General features: G+C 40.3%; 1 long non-coding RNA gene across 1 annotated transcript; it reads left to right on the top strand.

Annotated features, from left to right (window-relative positions):
- Positions 1–10576: 10576 nt before the first annotated feature.
- On the top strand, positions 10577–13183 carry LOC120540349. Its single transcript, XR_005635795.1, has 2 exons — positions 10577–10781; positions 12543–13183. It is a non-coding gene; the product is annotated as an uncharacterized LOC120540349 (long non-coding RNA).
- The last annotated feature ends 10914 nt before the right edge of the window (positions 13184–24097 follow it).

The following is a 24097-nucleotide window of genomic DNA, read 5'->3' on the forward strand; positions in this document are numbered from 1 at the left end:
GCTGCTTATGTTCCGGGGGAGCCACCATGGGCAGTCCAATGCCTCCCCCGGGACGCTTGGTGGCAGCCTCCCTGGCCGACTGTGATTCCCCAATCACCCGCAGGGCTCCATGGGAGATGGAGTCCTCCACAGCTTGGTTGGGGCCCGGGGTGGCCGCTAGGGGGTGCTGTCTGATTCCAACAGCCCAGCTGGATGAGTCCTCAGCCCCGGGTGGGCTATAAAAGGGCCCAGCCAGCACCACTCGATGAGCCAGAGTTGGGAGGAAGGAGACGAAGCTTGAGGAGGAGTGGTGGTAAAGAAAGGAAGAGAACTGGTTTGTGCTTGTGTTTTGGGGACTGTGTTTGAGCTGTGTGGCATGGGGAAGATGTGTCCCACAGCTGAAGAAAAATAAAGTCTTTGTGCTTTTTATACGTGCCTCCGTGTCCTTCTGTGTCAGGTTAGGCGCCTATATAGCGCCTTTCTTACACTAGATAAGACTTTTGCATGCAGGTATTTAGCCTCAAGTTGAAAATATCATTTCTGAACAAGCAGGAACAAATTGCTTGATCACAAGTGCTGGACTGGGGAGAGTGGGGACTGAGTCTGCATGAGCTGACACCCACTAGTCTAAGAGGTGGGTCAAGGATTGGATACATGTGGCCTATAAAGACATGCTGCTCTCTCTGCCATTTCTCATCCCGAGAAGACCCAAACACCCTTTGTGTCTCTCCACTGGTCCATCTATGGAGGAGACCAAGCATCTTTCTTTCTCTATTCAAAGGCCGTACAGTAGCAAAGACCAAGCCAGACCAGAGGGCAATCATCATACTAAGACAGACAGCTACATGTTAGTAAGCATACTGGATGCCAGAGAACTCATATTATCAAGTTATATTATTTTACCACTGTGGTGGGCTGGCGCCCTGCCCAGAGTTTGCTTCCTGCAATTGCGCCCTGTGTTGGCTGGGATTGGCTCCAGCAGACCCTCGTGACCCTGTAGTTAGGATGTAGCGGGTTGGATAATGAATGGATTATTTTATCAACACTTATTTTATTTTGCCTGTTTATACCTATTTACATTTTGGTCATATACTCAGCAAAAAAAGAAATGTCCTCTGACTTTCAACTGTTTTTACTTTCAGTAAACTTAATGTGTAAATATTTGTATGAACACTAAAAGAGTCAACACCATAAGACATAAACTAAAAATGTTTCACAATGTGTCCCTGAATGAAGGGAGGCTCAAAATCAAAAGTACCAGTCAGTATCTGGTGTGGCCACCAGCTGCTTGAAGTACTGCAGTGCATCTCCTCCTCATGGACTGGACCAGATTTGTCAGTTCTTGCTGTGAGATGTTACCCCACTCGTCCACCAAGGCACCTGCAAGTTCCTGGACATTTCTGGGGGGAATGGCCCTAGCCCTCACCCTGCGATCCAACAGGTCCCAGACATGCTCAACGGGATTGAGATCCGGGCTCTTCCACTGCGAGGATGATCAGCTGTCCTTCCTGTCTCCCTGTAGCGCTGTCTTAGGCGTCTCACAGTGCGGACATGGCAATTTATTGCCCTAGCCACATCAGCAGTCCTCATGCCTCCCTGCAGCATGCCTAATGCACGTTCACGCAGATGAGCAGGGACCCTGGGCATCTTTCTTTGGGTGTTTTTCACAGTCGGTGGACAAGTCTCTTTGGTGTCCTGCGTTTTTAGAACTGTGACCTTAAATGCCTACTTTCTGTAAGCTGTTAAGGTCTTAACGACCATTCCAGAGGTGCATGTTAATTAATTGATTATAGTTAATTGAACATGCATGGAAAACATTGTTTAAACCCTTTACAATGAAGATCTGTAAAGTTATTTGGATTTTTAAAACATTATTGTTGAAATACACAGTCCTGAAAAAGGGACGTTTCTTTTTTTGCTGAGTATATTTACAATCCTTACAATAATTTATACATGAATGGTATAAGAATGTGTAACTTTCTCTCCTGCCTGTTTTAGTGTTCTATCTTGTTGTCTAAGGCCATAGATATAAAATGTAGTGTAACATATGAAGGCTATAGCAGGGATTTGGTGCGTTCAGGTTCAGGTCTACATAATACAGAGAATATATTGGACAGAGTATGGTCACCATCAGACCCTACCAGGACAAAACACTGAGAGATCTTTGATTAAACAATAAATACATTTAGATTGATATTCCTTTTGCATTTCAGCTTCAAATTTAGTATAGTCTTGTGTATTTTCAAATATATTGTATTGTCATATGCTGACTACTCTTCTTAAAAGCCACTAACGAAAAAACAAAATGTCTGCCACTCTCAATAAAATCAGTCTGAGAGGACTTGTATGGATAGTTCTCATCAGTCACAGATTGGAAGCATGCGCTGATAGCACGTTGCCCCACCTGCCACACCTGAATTGGGACCTGAGTGCAGCGAGGGGCACCTTAGTACCACACTGGAACAGTGTGAGGTTTTTTACAGTGGCTGGAGTGCCAATTCTACAACCAACCCCCTAGTTTTTCCTGTAAGTTGGAGGTCCTGCTTGCACAACATGCTGATCTTTGAATAAATAACTAGTCCACTACAATGGTATGGAAACAGCTGTGTGATTCTGGAAGCCCCCCCTAATTGGCAGGACTCAGCATCCCATGTGTGACTCTCCATTGAATATCTGTCCGACTACAACTTTGTAAAATGGGTTTTGTAACAACCTGCCTTGGCCATAGTGGCCCAGGGATGATATACATGTGGCTGCTACTGAATAAAATTTGTCATGTCCAGGGGTGTCTACATGCTGCTCCCAATTCTTAGCAATTTTAGAAGAATGAAATAATAGTAAACCAGTCTCGATAATTTAATGTATTATTAAAACATTTATTTGCAAACTTGACTTGGTTGTCATATTAATTTTTCCAATTTACATGATATGTTAGTGCAATTTCGTATTTAGAAAAATGTTTCATTTTGGAGTTTGGTTGATTTTCTTTGTGCCTGATGCTGCTAGCCTGTTTCAGGATGATTAGGCAGGCCCTTTGACCCCACAGTACTTTGGCATACTTTGCACATGTCCATATGTGAAGTCTGAACTTTTAAGCTCCGCCTTGGGTCTTGAAGCCCACTCGAGCAACCATTGTTTGAATTTTCAGTAACACAATTTAAATGCTGCATGAACTTGTAACCTTCCTGTACTGGAATAGTTGTATTCAACTTTATTATGAATCACATCAATTAAGTACAACATGATTTAGCATTTTGCCCAGTGAAGACATTTGGGACCACATAAGCTTGAGGACCATTTCTAAAACAAAAATATGTAATAAAAAAATACATTCTAACAATATTTGCTTATGACACATTTTTTACTCAGCCCTTCTACTAAGAGCACCCTGGCCAATTGTTAGAAAAATGCTAATATATATCTTTATATTTCCGGAGGTGGCCTGAGAAGTATCAACTGCTAATGTGACTAGGTTTAGGTCCAAATTGAGCAAAGAATTTCCTTTTGTTTGTCTGCATCAAGAAACAATGCAAATATACTTTCTCAATTAAAGATCTGATAAAAGTGTAGTGAACTGCCATAAGAAGCAAATGGATGTGCTTAATAAAGTGGTGTCAACTATGAAAGAAGATGAACGTCAATATCAGCGCAGGTCTAAGCCATGCAAGGCCTTTAAATAGGCCTGCACAGGAGAACCACTTAGCAGAAAAATTAGGAGGCCCGGCCCCCTTTGGGCTCAACCTACAAAACACTACAACTATCCCAAATGACATCAACATTAAAGGAAAGCAAAAAGAACAATTACAATATGAATAATATACAAAAATAATATTAAACAAAAGACAATACAGTACAAAAGCAAAGATATCAAAACCGTATTTTGTAACAAAAAGTCAAAAATAATTCATTAAAAATCAGGAGTTGTCTCCCCTAAACTTTCTTGTATACTCAGATATTGGGATGCATATTTGAGGAGTAAACTGCAAGACGATGATTATATTTTTATATTATGTGCATTAAAGAACCATCAAGAACAAATCAAATCAAATAATATAATAAGAATTATTATAAAAGTAAATTTGAATAAATCAGACTCTGCAGCTGTATGAATAAAAAAGTACCACTTCCGGTTAGCAGAAATAGCTCAAAAGTTGATAGAAATCTATGTTTTGTACCTAATACTTGTATGCAAAACTTGGTAAAAAAAAGCATACTGAAGTTATCTTGTTTACACACACACAGAGACAGACACACAGACTTAATTTCAAAAATGGTATTTTCGGACCCAAAGAGGTCTAAAACGTAATCAAAATCTAGAAATCAAATTTTAGGACGATTACAATACTTTCCCTACGCGAAAGTAAATTGGACTCAGGAAGGTGTAACACACTGAGATTCATCAAAATCTCAAGGTTGAATTTTTGGATGATTACAATACTTTTCCTATACTTTGTATACGAAAAAGTTAAAATAATAAAATAAAAAAATTAGAAAGAACAGAAACTAAAGCTATAGAGGAAGAACTTGTAAAGTCGTTACATTGCCCAAGTGTGGCTCTCTCAGACGTGGCTAAACAATTAAAGTGTCAAATGTTTTTAATATTGTCTGCTGTTGTTCAAGCTAAACCTCAACAGAAGACCACTGAATCAAACATTTTCTAAACTATTTTTTTCATGAAAAAAAATTAAATCGAAAATATTTATAGTCTACCACTACAAACATTGCAGGGAGAGTAACAGATAGAAGAATGGTCATTTTTAACTAAACCAAAAGGCAGAAGAGATTCATGATGAATTTTCAAATGCTATAGCTAAGAAATTTTAACAGCATGAGTGACAGAATCCCAGCATATTTGTTTGAAAATAGTGGGCTTTACCTGTGTTATGACTGAAATGGAAATCATAACATTTTGTTTATTTATTACTATTATCTAAGATGTATCTATATATATAATTCACTAAGGGCACACAAGACACTGGGCGCAAGCAAGACAGAGCCCCGCCCAGCAACTCTAAGACCATGGGATATGCTCGACAGAGCCCTGCCCGCCACATCTAACCCTCCTACCGCGTCATGGGATATGCACGACAGAGCCACGCACACCAACTGTAACCGTCCTCCCGAGTCCAGCGTCACTCTCGAGGCACGCAAAAACTTACCAAACACAGCCTCAGTCGCTTTCGTCTGTGCAAAAGTCCACATGCACCTCTGAGCCACGTTGACTTTTCACCGCATGCAAGACAGAGAGCCACGATCGCCAGCTCACAGAGCCCCACCCACCAACTCTAACTAAGTGCAACCAAGACAGAGAGCGCACGCAAGACAGAGAGCCACGCCCGCCAAAGCCCACCCGCTAACTCTAACTAAGGACAAGCAAGACAGAGAGCGCACGCAAGACAGCGAGCCATGCCTGCCAACTCACAGAGCACCGCCCACCAACTCTAAGACCATGGGATACGCACGCATTTAGTGTATAAATGGTGTCAGGGATGCCAGGGGCAACGACCCGGCCGGGACGCCATGCAGGACCGGAAGAGGGTCAAAGCCCACCCTGGATCACGTGGGGGCCGCCTTCCTGGTTGCTCTGGGGGCCATGGGTTGAGGGCATGGAAGCCCTACCCTGTAGGGGCCCGGGGTCACCGCCAGGAAGAGCCCCAATGCCTTGGGGACCTGTTGCCCCAGCACTTCCTGGTGTGGGGGAAGACTTTGGACGACACCCGGAGAGCTGCCGTGAGAACAGCCGACACTTCTGCCACGCTGGGGCGTGGCCAACGAGGGAGTGTCGGAAGCACCTGGAGCTCATCCGGGTCATGTATAAAAGGGGCCGTCTCCCTTCATTCGAGGCTAGAGTCGGGTGGAAGGAGGACGAGGCAAGAGAGGAGAGTGGAGGCGACCTGAAGAAAGGCATTTGAGTGGCCAGGACTTTGTTGGAGTTTGTGCACTTGTGGACAGTGGGTCTTAGTGACCATATATAGTGTAAATATTGTAAATAAAATACGTGTGATGGTGAAGAACAACATATCCGCCTGTCTGTGTCCGGGTCGGCTCCACATCTGGCATAGCCGGCAGGATGCTCCGCCTGCTTCAAGGCGGGGACCTGATCAAAACAATTTTGTTGTGGACAGCCCGGCGCAGCAGGGGATCCCACCCATGTACCGCGGGGGCTGCGTGCACACAGCCCCGCGGGGTAAAGGAACCCCACGGACTGCCAGGGGTCCACATGAAGGCCATATTTCCCTGATGCGGGCGGGCGGCGTGCCTACCAGGAGTGCACCGGGCTTCGGCTAGTTTATAATTTTTTATATAAAAATTATTTTATTTGATTTTTTATTTTGGCTTGTTTTTGTTTATTGTTTTGCTATTCGAATATTGATTGATGATGACTGTCATAATGCACATTATTCTTTATAGTTTTTTTTGTTTGGAACCCATTTGGGAGTAATCTGAATTCATTTTTATTATTTTTTTTATTTCTTACTTATGCAATGCAAATTACAGGCCACATGACCATGATTGTCATGCTTTTTGATGTAACCGGAAATACCAGTATAAATATGGCAAAAGCATCATTCAAGATTATCCTTCAGTTGGTTAAAATATAAACAACAATTTAGTGCTAGTTTGTTAAGTAGGCCAAGTGCAAAGTTTGTTTCGGCTTTGATCTTTTATTTGCCTTGGACTTTGGTTTTTGCCCCAAGTTGCTCAATGTATGTCTAACCTCCTGGTTTTCACCTTGGTTGGCACTGACTATGAATCCGGTTCATGATTTTCATGGTCCTTTTACCACTCACAATAAATCCAGAGACTCTGTCTCATCACAATGACGTGTTCATTCCATAATTTAGGATTTTGCTGTGAAATTGCACATCTCTACTAGGTTAGGCTCATGTACTGTGTGTATAGTATGTGGCATCATACGGGGTGTTGTCACATGATTTTGGCAGTCATCTTAAGTAAGACTAAACTATTTTCAATTGTGCGAACTTTGTTTACAAAGAGAAGGCTGTGGTATATGGCCGGCCATTTATCCCGGCCAATACTCCCAGGCCGCCAGATGGAGCCCTCCCTGCAGCATGGAGGTGCCCCGAATGCCAGCAGGGAATCATGGACAATGGAGTGTTTATTCACAGCCCTGCTGGATACCATGGGGACTGCCAGAGGATGCTGCAGGGAGGATCAAGGACTATTTTCCCTACAGCCTGGAAGTACGTCCCAGTCACGTGGACAGAAGAAATGATGCACTTCCGGGTTGAAGAAAAAGAGTTTTTATCTGACCTGGAAGTGTTGCCAGTCACATGGACAAAGAGAGAGAAACACTTCTGGGTCAAAGACTATAAAAGACTGTGAGAGAGGGAACAATGCGTCTGGGAGAGGAGGATTGATTATTGTTATTGTGTATTATTATTATTATTATTTATGAGTATTGTGGAGTGGAGGGTGCTTTGTGCACATTATTATTGTAAAAAATTTAATAATTGGACTTTTATCTGGTGTCTGCCGTCTGGTCTGAGGGTTCAAGGGGACAACAGTGCCCCCCTAATTTTTAAATTTTTTGACCTTTGTTTTTTGCTCAGTTTTGTTATTAGGGGTTATTTAATTCCACTTGACTTGAGCATGTACAGTTTTCATCCTCTTTCTCTGTACGTTTAGCATTTGTTTACTCAGAGGTTGATGCTCTTGATGCTTCCTGAGCAGCTCTACTTTTCTCCACCCTAGTGGCCCGCTTCTTCACTTCTTTTGTCGACATCTTTTTGTGTTAAAACGGATTAAGTCAGGATTTGTGTTGCAATTACTTGAAGGTGGAATGAGAACAGCGCCTGTATGCATGCGCCACATGGCCTCCCTGCTGGCTGCTGCCGAGAGTTGATTCTACAATAAAATAAAATAAAAATAAAAAGAGTATATGTGTATCAAATTTCAGGTCAATAGGTCAAACGATTTGCGAGCTACAGGTGATTTAGAATCCTGGACACAGTCCTGGACAGACAAATGGACAGCCACTGTAGCATATTATATAAGAAGATATGGTGTCAGAATGCCTGCCCTCATTAGGATCACATTCAATTTCAAATTCAAATTTATTTTTAGGTCCAGTGAATGCATAATACTGACAGCAAGTGGTGTATAACTGAAACTATTTAAATACAACCAACATACCACTGCCATGAGTTTGCAGAGAAAAAGGAAGACAAACAAAATTAGTGGAGTTGACCAGGAGAAGAAACATCAAAAATATCAGAAAAATATTCAATACTAAGAATCAGTCCTATCAAATCTAAGTATTAAACCAGAAATCAAAGTCAAAGCAGGACAATGGGGCAGAAGCACTAAATAAGAACAGAAAAAGCAACAGGCGAAGATCTTTTTTTAATTACCCTCAAACTCATCCATCATCCGCAATGCCTTTCTATCGATGTCTCTGCTTTCATGAGTTGAGATTTTGCTTTTTTTTCAGTCCGATCGGATTCTAGAATTGTAATAATATCTTGCTGGCTTGTAACCATAAACACGGTCATGTCTGACTTTTCCTTTTAGTTCAAGGTGGACAGTTTGGTATGTTTAAATTATGAAGGAAAAACGACAAAGCAGGAGTTAAACAGCAACCCTTTGATTCTCCTTTGTGTTATGCTGCTATTGCTCAAAACTCAGCAGCATACAGCATTGCCCATGTAGGTAGTGATAAGCTTTGGTCATTTTGTTTGCTAGTCTGTCTTCAGTCTGTTGGGATGTTTCACTTGCTCTGAGCCATTAGATGGCACTAGTGTGCAAACTGGTGGCACCCAGGAAAAAAAAAACAAAACACCGGGACCTTCAGGGTCAAAAATGTAGGTTCCAGGGTAGTCTATATTGTCGATATGATTCTAGATAGCAACTATACCAAGTTTGGTCCACATCGGTCAAAGGATGTAGAATTGCATAAGGAATATACAAACAGACAGACCCACAGACATTCTATTTTATATACAGTATGTATCGATTGTATGCACAGGATTTTCCTCCTTTAAATATTATATAGCTGCTTCAGTTGGCAAACAGATCACCAGTACAAGTGGAGTCGTGATCTGAGCAGACCTCTACTGTCACATGAGCAACCAGACAAAACATTGTCAGGGATGCCAGGGGCGACGACCCGGCCGGGACGCCCTGAAGGACCGGAAGGGGGTCTGTGCCCGACCTGGATCATGTGGGGGCCGCCACTCTGGTTGCTTTGGGGGCCAAGGGTAGAGGGCTTGGAAGCCCAACCCTGTAGGGGCCTGTGGTCACCGCCAGGGGGTGCCCCAATGCCTTGGGAACCCTGGACCTCAGCACTTCCGCCACAGCAGGAAGTGCTGGGGGAAAGTGAAGCAGGGACACCCAGAGTGCTTCCGGGAGAACAGCCGGCACTTCCGCCACACTGGGTCGCCTGGAGCACATCCGGATGCGGATAAAAGGGGCCGCCTCCCTTCATTCGAGGCTGGAGTCGGGTGGAAGCAGGACAAGGCAGAAGGAGCGAGAGTGGAGGCGGACCGAAGAAAGGCAAGGTGTTGTTTGGCTAGGACTTTGGGGGGTTTGTGTGTGTACTGATTCTTGTAAATAGTTTGTAAAATAAACGTGTGGTGGTGACATTCAACATGTCCGCCTGTCTGTGTCCGGGCCATGTCCACAACATTTAACAAACAAAAATGTTTCTTCTATGAAGTAAATAAAAAATGAAATGCTCCAGCTTCCAAAGTAATTAACCAAGTGTTTCTCAACCTTTAAGTATTTGCGACTCGAGTTTTCATAACAGTTTTAATCGCGACCCCCCTAACATTTTTTTGAAATGTAGATGCATATTTTATTATACCTACTTAACTTTTATCAACATTTATCTAACTCTATATTTATTGTTCTAGTATCAGAATGTAGTTTAAGTTAATTTGTTTTGGTTTCAACAGATGTTTTTTTCATATTTTTGATTTTTGTTTTCTTTTTTCACATCTTCGCGCCCCCCTTTTTGTTACTTTGCGCCCTCCTAGGGTGGCCAACCCCACAGGTTGAGAACCACTGAATTAACCCAATCCCCAAACACACCCAAATGGCACACCATAGAAACATTTTCAGACTTGTTTCAAAAATGTGCTCGTTTTGTCACAATTACAAGAAGTAAAAAAAGTTGAAAAAGATATTTTCTAATCAGTTCAATTATCATTAAGTGTAATTTCTGCATGTATTCAAAGTTTTCAATGTGTTAATTCATGTGTGATTTACTTCATACTGTAACTTTATAGTATGAACCATATATGATATTCCACTTGGAATGTGATTTATCAAGGTAGCAGTATTGTATTGTGGTAACTCCATAAAATGAAGTTTTTTTAAAGGGCTGAACCCCCAATTTGAATGTCAAACTCAGCCTGTGTTTTTGATGCACCCGTCCTTTTGACAACATGAATCCTTTAAACATGTAACACTTGTCATGTGTGGTTGGTGTCATTGTCACCTTTTCATTATTACACTAAAACATTTGGAATAGGTATTAGGAACCTGTGCATTACCTGGAAAGAAGCACCTGACTCGGAGGGCCAATAAAATCTTAGAGGGGAGGAGCTGACCACACCTAAAAGGGTGAAGGTTCAGTGGCAAGAGAGAGTAGAGAGGAGAGGCAAGGAGCAGCAGCAGAGGAAAATTGTGGATATTATAAGGAAAACTCTGCTGCTTACAGGAGGAGTCAGACCAACCCGAGTTCACTCCTGAGAGGCAAGACGATATAAAGAATCATTTTACCATTTTATGGAGAACATTGGAGAGAAGCCTGTGTGAGGAGGTCTCCTAGTATTGAGGTATGGCTCGGTGCAACCCTCACAAAAAAGGAACAGTTCTTCTATGGATGGACATTCAAAGGAGCATTTTCTCACTCAGTTAATCCTTTAAGATAATTGTTGTTTGTGTATTCATGTTTTTTCAGTGGAGCGTCTTGTATTGTGGCCTGTCAGCAAGTAGGGTGTGCTAAAGTGTGGAATTTGTGTATATAGCTGATTCATTTGTTCACAATAATAATTTTATTTTAGTCATCTTCTGTTGGTGTGCTCAATTGTGTGATTAGTAGGGATGTAGTGTTGATCACTCAGCTCTGGCTCATTTATTTATTTATTTTTCTTTTTGTTGCCACTCTAGGGATTGGTAGTGCATATTATAATCATGCCATTCCAAGGTGGGAAACGGGTCCTAAGGAGCAGTACAAATGTTGCTTAGTTTGTCCTCAGAAGCAAGATTGTCTTATTTCCCTGATTTAGCTATGTTACAGTGCACGTCCATTCAATAATGACAATGTTAGATGAATCGTTGATTTTTTTTTCAACATTGTCACTACAGGTCCTCCATTTATTGGTAAAGTCCTAGTGATGATTAGGATTCTATTGTTCCTGTATGAAAACAGATACTCGCTGAGCTCTTAACCTGCAAATGGTGCTCTCACTGAGACCAGACATGAAACTTTGAATCATTCTTCACTTTTTCTTAACCATATTTAAAGAGTAATTATATTTTAAAATGCAAACATTGTTTTCAGTGACCCTGTGCTGAAATAAAAATATGCCCGCACTCATTCAAAGAACATCCCCAGCTGTGCAAAGAATTGTAATGCCAAAAACAATCCTCTTCATACACGCATACACATGTTAATATTTACCAGGAACAAACTGTCCAATTCCAAAAACAGAAGAAATTAATTATGCAATGGCATACCTCAAACATACCGCCTCAAAATTAGTGCTCACAATAATTAAATTCATACCATCATCTTCTGAGCCACAAAATACAAACGATACACAGTTTAAGAATTCTGATTACAATCCTTCAATTCCACTCTTAATTTACTAAACCAATGGATTGCAAAACAAAACAAGCAAAAAAAGGACTCTGTCAGGCAGGCTGGCATGTTGAATGGGTCACGTCTGTAGCCTCATTGTCTGTTCCCAATCTGGCTCTTCCTAATGAAACCACAGTCGGAATAAATTAGTGTTGCCCGAAAGGCATTGCATATCCAATAAACTCAATAACCTACTCAAATCCCAAAGTGTACACATTTAATTCCATACCATATAGCCTACAGGGTGTACTTACAGGAAAACAAGTCAATTAACTTTATTTGGAAATTATAGGGTGAAACATTACTGGACTGTAGTAGTTTACATCTATTCCCACCATTCCCATCTTCAGCTTATGTGTCTACATACTGTATGTCCTGCCCAAAATGAACAAAGGTCTGATCAAATTACAAAAAAATAAAAATAAAAAAAATAAATCACTGGGGTCTGGATATGCATTAATAAAGTTCTTCTAGTGACGCGACTTCATTGATAGCATCATCTTGTCTGAAACCTGAACTTGACCATCAATCAATTTCCATTTAGTTTCAACGCTTTATTTAAGCTTGAAATATATGAAGGAAAACCTTTATTTGCAATGCAACTGAGTAAAACAATATTTTTAAAAAAATGATAAACAGATATAAAAATAAAAAAATAATAATAAAGTAAATAAAGACAATTCAAAAACATTAACTGTCCTATCTCTCTTCCTGTTCACCGGCTACACAACAGACTTTCAGCACAATGGCAGTGCTTGCCACCTACAGATATTTTCTGCTGCATTATTACTGGAGACGAGCTGGAGTACAGGAAATTCACTTTGTCTTGTGGTGGAGGGACAACAACCTGCAACTCAACATCAGCAAGACAAAAAAGAGCTGGTGGAGGATTTCTGATGTGCCACCAAGAAGCCTCTGAGACCAGTCACCATTTGGGGGAGGATACCAAGTGGCGCAGAGCTACAAATACCTGAGGAATGCACATAAACAACAAACTGGACTGGTCTGACAACACTGTGGTGCTGTACATGGTGGGCCAAAGCAGACTGGACTTCCTGTGGAGATTCAGGTCTTTTGATGTGTGCAGCAAACTGCTGGAAATGTTCTACCAATCCATAGTAGACAGTACTGTATATTGTTCTACGCTGCAGTCTTCTTATCAGGAAAGCCTACTCCATCACAGGGCAAGCCCTGGACACACTGGAAAGAAGGTGGTGGAAAAATTGGATCCTGTCATGAAAAATCCTCTCCAACCCCTCCAGGGGTCACTCTATTGGAGCACTTTTAGCCATAGGCTCATTCCACTATGGTGTTTCTGCCCACTGCAATTCAGTGCTTCCACCCAAAGTACTTATTAAATTTATTATTTATCGATCGATCGATTGATTGATTGATTGATTGGCAGTATTATCTGTCCTGTGAGTCTGTTTGCTTGTTTTTTTTGTTTGTGTCACTGTATGTATCTGAATTTCCCCATAGGATTAATAAAGGTTTATCTAATCTAGTCCAATCTAATTAAACCAATCAGCTAAGGCAATTACAGTTAATTGAAATTATGAATTTAAATTGTCCATTTCATGCATTAGAGCTGAGCTTTAAAGCCTCTTATACCTTATTCCAAGTTATTAGTGCACAGTAACTCAAGGGAACCTTTACAGAACCCATAGAGTAATGTAGTCCATTCATCTTCCATACCTGCTTATCTGGAAAAGGAGCCCATCCCAGAGTAATCCCTGGACAGAATGCCAGTCCATCACAAGGTGAACACACACATAAACATTGGGAGCCAATTTCGGCACCGCCAATCGAGCTAACCTGCATGTTTTTGGACTATAGAAGGAAACTGACATACACACTCCATACAAGGCGCACCTGGGATTCAAATCCAAGCCTCCTTGTTATCAGGTAACAGCACTACCATGGTGTCACAATGCCACCCACAAATACAATCATTGGAACAAACTTGATAAGGTCCATTGGTCAACATAGACGTGAGAGGTGAAAGAAGGTGAAAGTTGACCCATGATGGCCTTATAAATAAACAAAAGCCAATGGATGTCTATTCATTCAAAAGCATTTTGATCAAAATCATCATTATGTAACCATTATAAAAACAAGAAATGATCGATTGTATCAAATGCTTTTAACAAACCAATAAAAACATAAATATATATTGTGTAACATTCAGGTGTGTTTAAGGACCCTGCAGGCACTGTAGCTCTCAATGGGCTGAGTTCAGTACGTTGGCTGTGGAACCTTTTCATTTCATTTCAAGTTTTCAGGGACCAAGACTATGTCACCAGGATTGGACAAACAACAGAAAACAGGCCTGAATGGGACTTTAGTCCATCACAGAGACTACTCTTATTCAGACACACACACCCTACAACCCTAGTAATTTATACTGACAGAGGAATAGACAGTTATGAAATGGTTGGTTTAGTGTAAAGAGAATACTGAGTAAATGTTTATTTGCTCTGTGTACAACAATTTAAACGCCACAGGGCACTTCATTGATATCTCGATAACCCTTTGCTTTGTTTGCATTTTAAACCTTTATTGTTAGGAAGATCTTTTTACTTACCTGTTATGACCTAAAGTGTCAGGAGGAGTGAGATGGTGAAGCACTGGCTCTCTTTTGCTTGCTCTCAAGCAGTTGAGAAGACTTTATAGAGCAGAGACAATTTATTGATGTAAAGGCTACCACACATGCCAACAGGACTTGCCAATAAAGGATTGCCGGCTCATACGTGCAAGCAGCCTGTGACAGCCAGTCACTTCCTACCAGCGCACGTAGTCTGCTGGTGTTTCATTAACCTGTACTGGTGATCTGTTTGCCATCAGTTGTGGCCATCAGAAATAAAAAAGAAGAAAACATACAAAAATATACAGCTTGGTGTAACCACTGCTAAGGTAAAATTGAAACAGTGAACTTTAATTTGTAGTTGAAGTCACCCAAAATGTTTCACTGTTTTAAGTAGTTAGGCGCAGTGGTAGCTCTGAGTCTAAGGATCTGTGCTACTATCTGGATGGTAGCTGGTTCGCATCCTTTTATTGCCAGAAGGGACTCTACTCAATTGGACCCTTGAGTAAGTCCCTTAACCTGCAATTGCTCTGACCTCAAGGGGTATGTCAGTTTATTTATATAGCACATTTAAAACAACATAGGAATGCTGTGGCCAAAGTGCTTTACAATAATAGAATAAAAAAAAACAAACAAACAACATAAATAACATAAATAGAAATAAAATATATGAACATAAATAAAATACATAATAAATAGAAGTAATGTTACATAATCACAATGAGGAAACCATCAGTATTACTGAAGGTCACTCAATGCAAGTGAATAGAAATGAGTCTTTAATCCCGTTTTGAACAGTTCAATTGTAGACGACTCCTTTATGTGATGAGGGAAAGAATTCCACAGGCGAGGAGCAGCAGCTGACAAAAGCCCTGTCCCCCTTGGTTTTACATTTGGTACGAGAGACAAGAAGAGACAACTGACCAGAAGATCTAAGCACTCTCGATGGCTGGTGTAAAACACACAATTCAGATAAATAGGCAGGAGCAAGTCCATGTAAAGATTTAAAATCAAGCAACAAGATTTGAAAATCAATTCAAAAATTACAGGCAGCCAGTGTAAAGAAGCTAATATTGGAAAAACAGGGTCATACTTTCTTGCCCCAACTAGAAAATGAGTGGCAGCATTCTGGACCAACTGTAACCTGCATATCAGGGATTTGCTAATCCCAGAATACAGCGAGTTGCAGTAATCAAGGCGAGAAAAAAATATGAGATAACTACATCTTGTTGTACTTGTACAATGACAGTAAAGTTGAATCATCATCATCAAGTTAGATGACTTCTCAAATTCACCAGTGTTTTTCAATGGAAAATTTGGAAATTTTAAAACTGTCTACAGAACGATCTGTTCAAGATATCTCAATGAAAATCGAACTGTCTCACGAAATTTCCTTGAAGAATAAGTGTGCTACATTTCAACAAAACTGAACCAATTTTGAGCAGTTAGACTCCATCTCTACAATATATAAAATCATTTTACAATCCCTTCCTTTCAAAGATCCAAGAGGACACTGGGAAAAAGACCTCTCAATTAATATATCAGAAAAGGAGTGGAAAGTAGCAATGCAGAGAATTCACTCGAGCTCCATATGCGCAAAGCATACAATTATACAACTCAAAATTATCTATCGAGCACATCTGTCTCGACTAAAACTCTCCAAAATGTTTCCAGGGCATGATCCAACCTGCGAACGCTGCTACCAAGCCCCAGCCTCACTAGGTCACATGTTCTGGGCCTGCACCAAATTAACATTATTCAGGACAAAAATTTTTAATGACCTTTCAGACAGCCTTGGACTCACAATCCCTCCTAACCCATTAACAGCTGTGTTTGGGGTTCTTCCAGAGGGTCTTAAAGTGGAGAAAGACAAACAAATTGTGATTGCATTCACTACACTTTTGGCACGCAGACTCATTCTGATAAACTGGAAGAACCCAAACTGTCCTCTTTTAAGTCAGTGGGAAACTGATGTGTTATACTATTTAAAATTGGAAAAAATCAAATACTCAGTTAGAGGATCTGTACAGACTTTTTTCAAAACATGGTAGGATCTAATCAGTAATATTTTAAAATAAGTTTATAAAGCACAGAGAATTTATTAATTTAGGTATTTTTACAAGCCTTAAATTTTACACCGTTTGGCTTGCTCTCTCTCTCAGGGGTGGGGATCGATCTGTTCTTAACATAATTCTTTTTTTTTGTAAAAACTTGATTGCTATGTATTGATTGTAATAAAATTAATAAATAAAAAAAAAAAAAAACTGAACCAGGGTCATGGGTTAGCTGGGTTGTATCATGCAGACAGACAGATAGGCAGACAGACATGGCTATTACAGTAGGTGCTTTGTGCATTATATGCAAACACAACTAAAAAGAGTTCACTGAAAGAAATGATTTATGATAATCATTCATTAGAGGCGATACTACTTGCGTTCAGTTTTGGGTATTGTATTTATCACATTTTTTGACACCCATTGCATGTTCAACCTATCTGAAAGAGGTGGGGGATCTCTCACTCTCCATTTTTTCCCTACAAGATTTTTTGGAAGTTTCTTCTTGTCTTCTTAGTGAGTCAAGGCTACTGTCAAAAAACACGGTCTATGAAAGCCCATTGAGGCATTCCTTGTGTGATTTTGGGCTATACAAGAAATAGATTGATTTCAGGGACTCTGGTGGCCCTTGGCAAAAAACTCAATCTTCAACACATGCTACCCCAAGTCTCAAAATTTTTACATTTATTAACATCAATTTAGCACAAAATCAACAGGGAGAATTGAATATATGCATTTTTGGAAAGCAGATTACATAAAGCACATAAATACATTTGTTAAGAAAACAGTAAAACAGTAATAGTAGAAAAAAGGATATTTATAAATGGATTATAAAAAAATCCAAATAAATGCATCCATCCATCCATCCATTATTCAACCCGCTATATCCTAACTACAGGGTCACGGGGGTCTTCTTGAGCCAATCCCAGCCAACACAGGGCACAAGGCAGGAAACAAACCCTAGGTAGGGCGCACACACACACACACACACACCAAGCACACACTAGGGACAATTTAGAATCGCCAATGCACCTAACCTGCATGTCTTTGGACTGTGGGAGAAAACCGGAGCACCCGGAGGAAACCCGCACAGACATGGGGTGAACATGCAAACACCACGCAGGGAGGACTCGGGAAGTGAACCCAGGTATCCTAACTGCGAGGAAGCAGCACTACCCACTGCGCCACCCAAATAAATTTATATTCATAAAAAATACAACTTGCACATCATAATATTTAAAAAAATAAATAAAAATGTGCATGTAATAGAAATAAGGCATGCAAAAAAAAGCTCATAAAGGTAATATGGTAAAATCCACAATCGCTGTTTGCAGACTTTGGCCACAGCAAATACAGCCACAAGTTCAAAGGCCTTTGGACACTGGGCTGTTTTGAAGATAGTGTGTGGGCTGAAAGACCCTCCTGACATGTGGTACATCTCAAGTAAGAGTTAATCAGATTTAAAGATTTAAAATGTCTGTCACCAGAGACAACAGTGGTAGTAAGAATGACTAAATTCTGACTTCTTAGACTCCCGTCTCACTGTTACCCACTCACCCTGTAGCTGAACTGGTGCTGCTGAATTTGGCCTCTGGAGAGTCTGACTGAAGCCAAATCAGAAATGGCCGAATTGTCTAAACAAACTGAGTCAATCCAATATGTTTGTTCCAGGCAAGTAAATCCTCTTCATGATTTATGAAAACAGCCCAGACATTCGTCACAAACTCTATCGCAGATGAGATTGAAGTTCCTTTTAGAGAAGGTTTCCAATTATAGTGTCTCTATGCTGCACTTTAAATGGGGTTCCTGCAGATTTGTTGTTGCAATAAGTATCTATGCAAATGGACACCAATGTAGGGTGGGGTGGGGGGCCCTTCCCAGTTTGGCACCCCAAGCAATTGTCCACCTTATCTGTCCAGTAACTGCACTTCTGTGAAAGACTGTAGAATTTTCACTAGATATACCGTATATACTCACATATAAGTCGGGTCTTGAAACCTGAAAAAATCGATCATAAAATCAGACCCCGACCTATATGCCCTTTTGAAAATACGACACTTAAACTATTTATTTTTACATCTTCTTGCCTCCACCTTAATTTAAAACCAGCTTCATATTTTCTTCTGATCGAACGTGCCATTTTAGATAAGGGATGCCCTTACGATAAAGGTGTATGAGGGTGTGAGATACAAAAAATACAAATCAGTACAAACGTTGCTTCGGAGTAGTTTGGGTATTACCGTGTGGTCACGTAGGCACAATAGAGAGAGAGAGAGGTTAGGAGCACGCGCTGATACAGTACATTGCTGCACCCACATAGAAAATAAAGGCAGTGTGCTCAGTGGTTATTCTCTCAGTGGCCGTTAGCATATCATAATCTCTTGGACCAATAGTGTGAGTTTTTCGCATTCGACTTATATGACTGACATTATAAAATACCTGAAATTATATAATAAAATCATGTCCCGACTTATCCGTGGGAGAACTTATCTGTGAGTATATATGGTAACAATTTTGCCACTTTCCAGTGCCACTAGTGATTTAAAATTATCAAAGTGTGTGCACGAGTGCATTCTACCATGGACTGGTGCCCTGTGCAGGTCTTGTTCCTGCCTTTTGCCCAAAGCTGCTGGATAGTCTCTAGCCCCCCTGAAATCTAACATTAGATTAACCATGTTTGAGAGTGTTATCTTTTGAAAAGACCCCACTGTTAAACATATCAGATACACACACAATTCCTGGTGCTTTATTTTGAGAAAATTCCATAGCTGACTTCTGGCGTCTCTCACGCTGCATTCATTTGTGATGTTCCTGTGTAAAGACTTTACTTTAAGACCCTCATTCTTTCTCTTTTCACCAAAATGATGTTATAAAACCAGGAGTCCAAAATCAAATGAGCAGCTAGGAAATGACATATTTATACAATGATCGTCCAATTAATTTTATCAAAATACATGCTAAATGCAATACATTGAAACTAAAAGTCTGTAGAGAAATGCCAGATTGAACAATGTTTCATATAAATCACAAAATAAAGGCAAGGGGATCTCAACGTCTATTAAAGGTACAGCCCACCAAATTCCACTACGAAACTTGAGTTAGACCAAACTAAGCAACTATGCCATCATCGCTGTTTCCCTCATGCCACTCCTTTCTGGGTAAAACAATCAAAAAGCTGTAAAAAAACGAAATTCCTCATTAGATTTGTAATCCAAAAGGCGGCACAGCCGTTGTCTTTGTGGCTCACGACCTCAGTGTTTTATTACTCACCCGTGTTTTCTCCTCTCCTTAGTATTACCACCATCTCCAGCCACAACTGCTTATGGGTCTGAGGTTGTGTTTATGCAGACCTCAGGGAACAGACATGAACTGCTGGCATAGACAATGTTCCTCAGTTCTACATTCAGTGTTTATTAAACATAAAAGCCTATGGGAAACATTTCTGTACAATACAGATATCGCTACAAGATTTGTGGGTATGGCTTATGCGATTTGATGTGTAGCTATTTTACAATAATCCTTCACTAAAGGCAGTCAGACGATATTGATGTTTGCAGCTTTGACTTCACTGGGTGGTGATTACTGAGTCGGCCGCGTTTAGTTCTCTAGTAGAAGATGAAACTGTGCAGAAGCAGTCAAACAGTGCACAGCATTTAACAAAATGTTTACTCAGTTCTACTGAGCAGAGGAACGACATTCATTTCCATTTCCTGTGTCTCCACATAGCCACTGCCCTATTAACTCATATATAAACTAAACTAAAATACCGATTGCTCAGATTCGCACGTCCGTCTCTGACCAAACTGGCATGTCTTGAAGTGTGAGGTGCAAGAGGCCAACTTTCTGAGGAGCCGTCTGCTTCTGCTGGTTTCCTGTTTTGAAATTTTACCTAATCCCCTCGTTTTGAGATCTCATTCATTCGCTTGCTGAGAGTTGTTACTCATCACCTTTAATGACAGATGCAGCCACGTCCCTTTGTGCCAAGTTGTCAGCAGGGATGGGCCATCTTGAGACAGTCTCTTCTTGACCATTTGCTTGTTTAGGCCTGTGCTGTAATCTGCAGAGTTGAGATGCCCAATACCTTTGCACTTTCCAGTGTTGTAGTGAGTTTGTATATTTTTATTCCTTTAGAAATTAAGAAAAAAAACTCTTGTCAAATACTAATAGAAATTGTAAATAGTATAATCTCTTTAAAAGGCAACGCTTCAGTTTATTGAAATTTTTGGACCTGGTGTTCCTCCGACTTTTGGCAATACTGGCTATACATGATTTGATAAGACCCATCTGCCACACGACCTTCTGTTCATCCTCACTGCAGGATCTTAACTCTATCAGCGTCTCATTCTTCTTTTTCCATAAATCTTATATTTTTCTTTAGTGCACATTTTGTTTTTTTTTTTTTTAACTTCTTATAGCATTGCCATTAAAGATTAGATACATATGAGTTAGTGTTACAGACGCAGTTAATTCATTCATACAAGGTATGTGGAAGCAACCCTTGAGGAAGACAGGAATAGTTCAATCAATTACTCTTTATTCAGGCATCGGTGAGTAGAAGGATTCATGTGTTGCAAGGCAGAAGAGCGAAGTTCCGCTTTTCAGTCAGCTTTTTTATATTTCCTTCCTCCCTCTTCTCCTTACTTATAAAAAAGCATAATATCGTTTACATAAGCATTTCATTTTATATTGTGCAAATCAGCCAATCGTTTCTTTTTTGTGTACATGTCAGAGGGGCCCTAAAGAAGGAAAGATCTAACAGACATGTTCCTAAAGAGGAGGTTGTCCTCAGTCAGCTTACTGCACCCTGTCTTATGACAGACGCCTGTATGAATAACCTGCCGTTATAGCAAAACAGCTTTGTCAGCTTTTAATCCTTAATAGCTTGCAAACAGTTAAACTTTCTTTCACAGGTACAATCTAAACAATTTTTTCTCTTATAAGACGTAATCCAGTAGTGCATCAGAGCAATTGCCTGGGGAGTGGGCCCGGTGGGTAATTCCACGAAGTGAGTTAGGTGTGCTTAATTCAACAAGCCGGGTCTATTCCAGGCATTTTCAGCTCCACCAAAGAGGATTATATGGCAAGGTGTGCACGGTGTTCTGCTTAAGGTAGACAGAAACATTTTTGGAAAGGACTGAAAGAAAAAAAACAAAGTCAGAGACGTGCAAAGTTCATTAACCAGAAGGCAATCCTGTCTTTCGTCAAAACAACAGAGTAAAATCAATATTGCAACCAAAGGTCAGAAAGAAAGAGGTCTTTTAAAGGTAGAAAATACAAAGAAATGATGAATAAGGAGTTCATGGGATTATATCCAATCTCAGATAAATCAGAACTCAAATGGACAACAATTAAATAACCATGTTGATGATGTCATAGCCATGCTGTCATAGTGAATTATGGGAAACATTACCTAGGTTATGAACAATGCAAAACCCACAAAATAGGGGTGCCAAGGTCCAAACAAAATGGTGTTACAAGATGTCTGACTTTATATTGTCAGCCAGAAGTAAGACTCAGCAGTGGTACATTAAGTGAATTGCTATTTCATTATGATTTTATGCTTTTTTTAGTGATTTTTTTGCTTCTCTTTCTGAATTCTGCTCTCCAGATATTGTTTCAGGCCTTATTAGCTTTGATTTGTCTTTTAGGCTACTATTTTCTACTAGCATTTTTTGTTACATTTGTCTATGTATGCCTACTTTCAATTAAATTTTTTCTTTCATCAAGATTCTTATTGTCCCTTTTGATTATAAGCCACAATTTCTACGGTTTCTCTCCCTTGTATGGTGTCTTGTGAAATGTGGGGGTTTACTTCATTTTTTTTTTTTACTTTTAAAGGCAGCTCCCCATTTATAGACCTGTCTAGGCCAAAGCCTGCAGGTAGCAGTTGAGGAACTGACTGGTCTGGGTGAGACTCTTCCAACAACCAACAGGTTTATAAAAGTTTGTTAAAAACCTTTAATTATTTAAAGTACCAATCCTAAGTCTGTGAACTTCTGACTTCTAAGTAGCATTGAGATGTCTTTAGTAACATCATGCACAAGAAGGAAATGCTGTAAACGGATTAGGATTAGGATTAAACATGAAGTGCTCCTTTAAAATATTTGTAAATTGGGAGCTCACATACTATGTAAAGCTTTTAAAACACCAGAACAAATAATAATGATTAAAAATAAAGCCTTGTGTCATTTTTAATATACTGTAGATTGAAGAGCAAAAACATTATAACAACTCCTATATGAAATTAATGATGCAGAGGATATAGGCAGCTGTAAAGACCTGAGTGACTTTGATAACGCCAAACTGTTATGGACAGACGATTGGGTCAAAACATTTCTGAAATGGCAAAACTGGTGAGATTCTTATACTTTGCTGTAGTCAGTACCTACCAACATTGGCCTAAGGAGGGGAAAAACTACAAACTTTCGATAGGCCTCTTATCAAAGCAAGAAGTCAACAATAACTATCCCATTTGATACAAACCAACAGAAGGGCTACTGTGGCACAAATCCCAGATAATTGTAATGACAGCTAAGAGAGTAATGTGTCACAACATACAGTTCAAACCCTGCTGCTTATGGAATTGTGTAGCTGCAGACTAGTCAGAATGCCTATGTTGATCCCTGTCCACACTGAAATTACCTACAATGGGCATCTGAGCATTGGAAATGGACCTTGGATACATGGCAGAAGGCTGCCTGTTCTGGTGAATCCTGTTTTCTGTTGCATCAGGTGGACAGCGAGATGTCTGTGTGTGTCATCTACCTGAGGAAGAGATGACACAAAGGATGCACTGTGGGATGAAGAGATGCCTGTGCAGGGAGTGGGATGCTTTGGGTAATGTTGTGCTGGAAAAACCTGGGCCTGGACATTCATGTGAATGTTAATTTGACACGTGCCTCCTACCTAAAAATTGTTGGAGACCAGGTACACTCCTTCATGGCACTGGCATTCCCTGATGGAAGTGACATCTTTCAGCAGGATAATCTCGACTGCCACACTGCATTAATTGTTTGGGAATAGTCTGAGAACATAATGAAAAGGTTAAGTTGTTCCACTGGCCTCCAAATTCCCAAGATCTCAGTCCAATGTAGCATCTGAGAGTTGTGTTGGAACAAGTCTGATCCATAGATTTTGTTACTTACACATTATAAATATATAAATGTCGCTGTTTTGCCATCTTATTGTAAATCTCTGTGTAACTGTTTGCAATGCTTATGTCTATTTCTATGTCTACTTTTTACTAGCGGCATAGCTGGGGGGGGGCAAGGGGGGACATCTGTCCCCAGGCGCAGCATCCAGGGGGCGCCAAATTGATGTTACGAAATTTTAGAATGAAATGTTTTCCATTCTTAAATGCACTAAAAAGTAAATAAAAAGCATTTGCATACTCAGTCCATCACTCCATCAGTATGAGGATATCTTTTTCCTATGTTTTTTTGTCTCTTTCTGATTTCGAAGCACGTATTAGTTCTATATACCCAACAGACAATAATTTATCCCCTCCACTACTCTAACATGCTTGACTCCCACCCAGAAACATTTTTGACGTTATTAAACAGGTCACGTGGCTGACATGAAGCATTAGTGTATCATTGTCTAAGTTGTTGCAAATGCCATTTCTGTGTGCCAAGTGATTTGTGTTTACGT

This window comes from Polypterus senegalus, chromosome 12 (genome assembly GCF_016835505.1).
Source record: "Polypterus senegalus isolate Bchr_013 chromosome 12, ASM1683550v1, whole genome shotgun sequence".
In the NCBI taxonomy this organism is placed as follows: Eukaryota; Metazoa; Chordata; class Cladistia; order Polypteriformes; family Polypteridae; genus Polypterus; species Polypterus senegalus.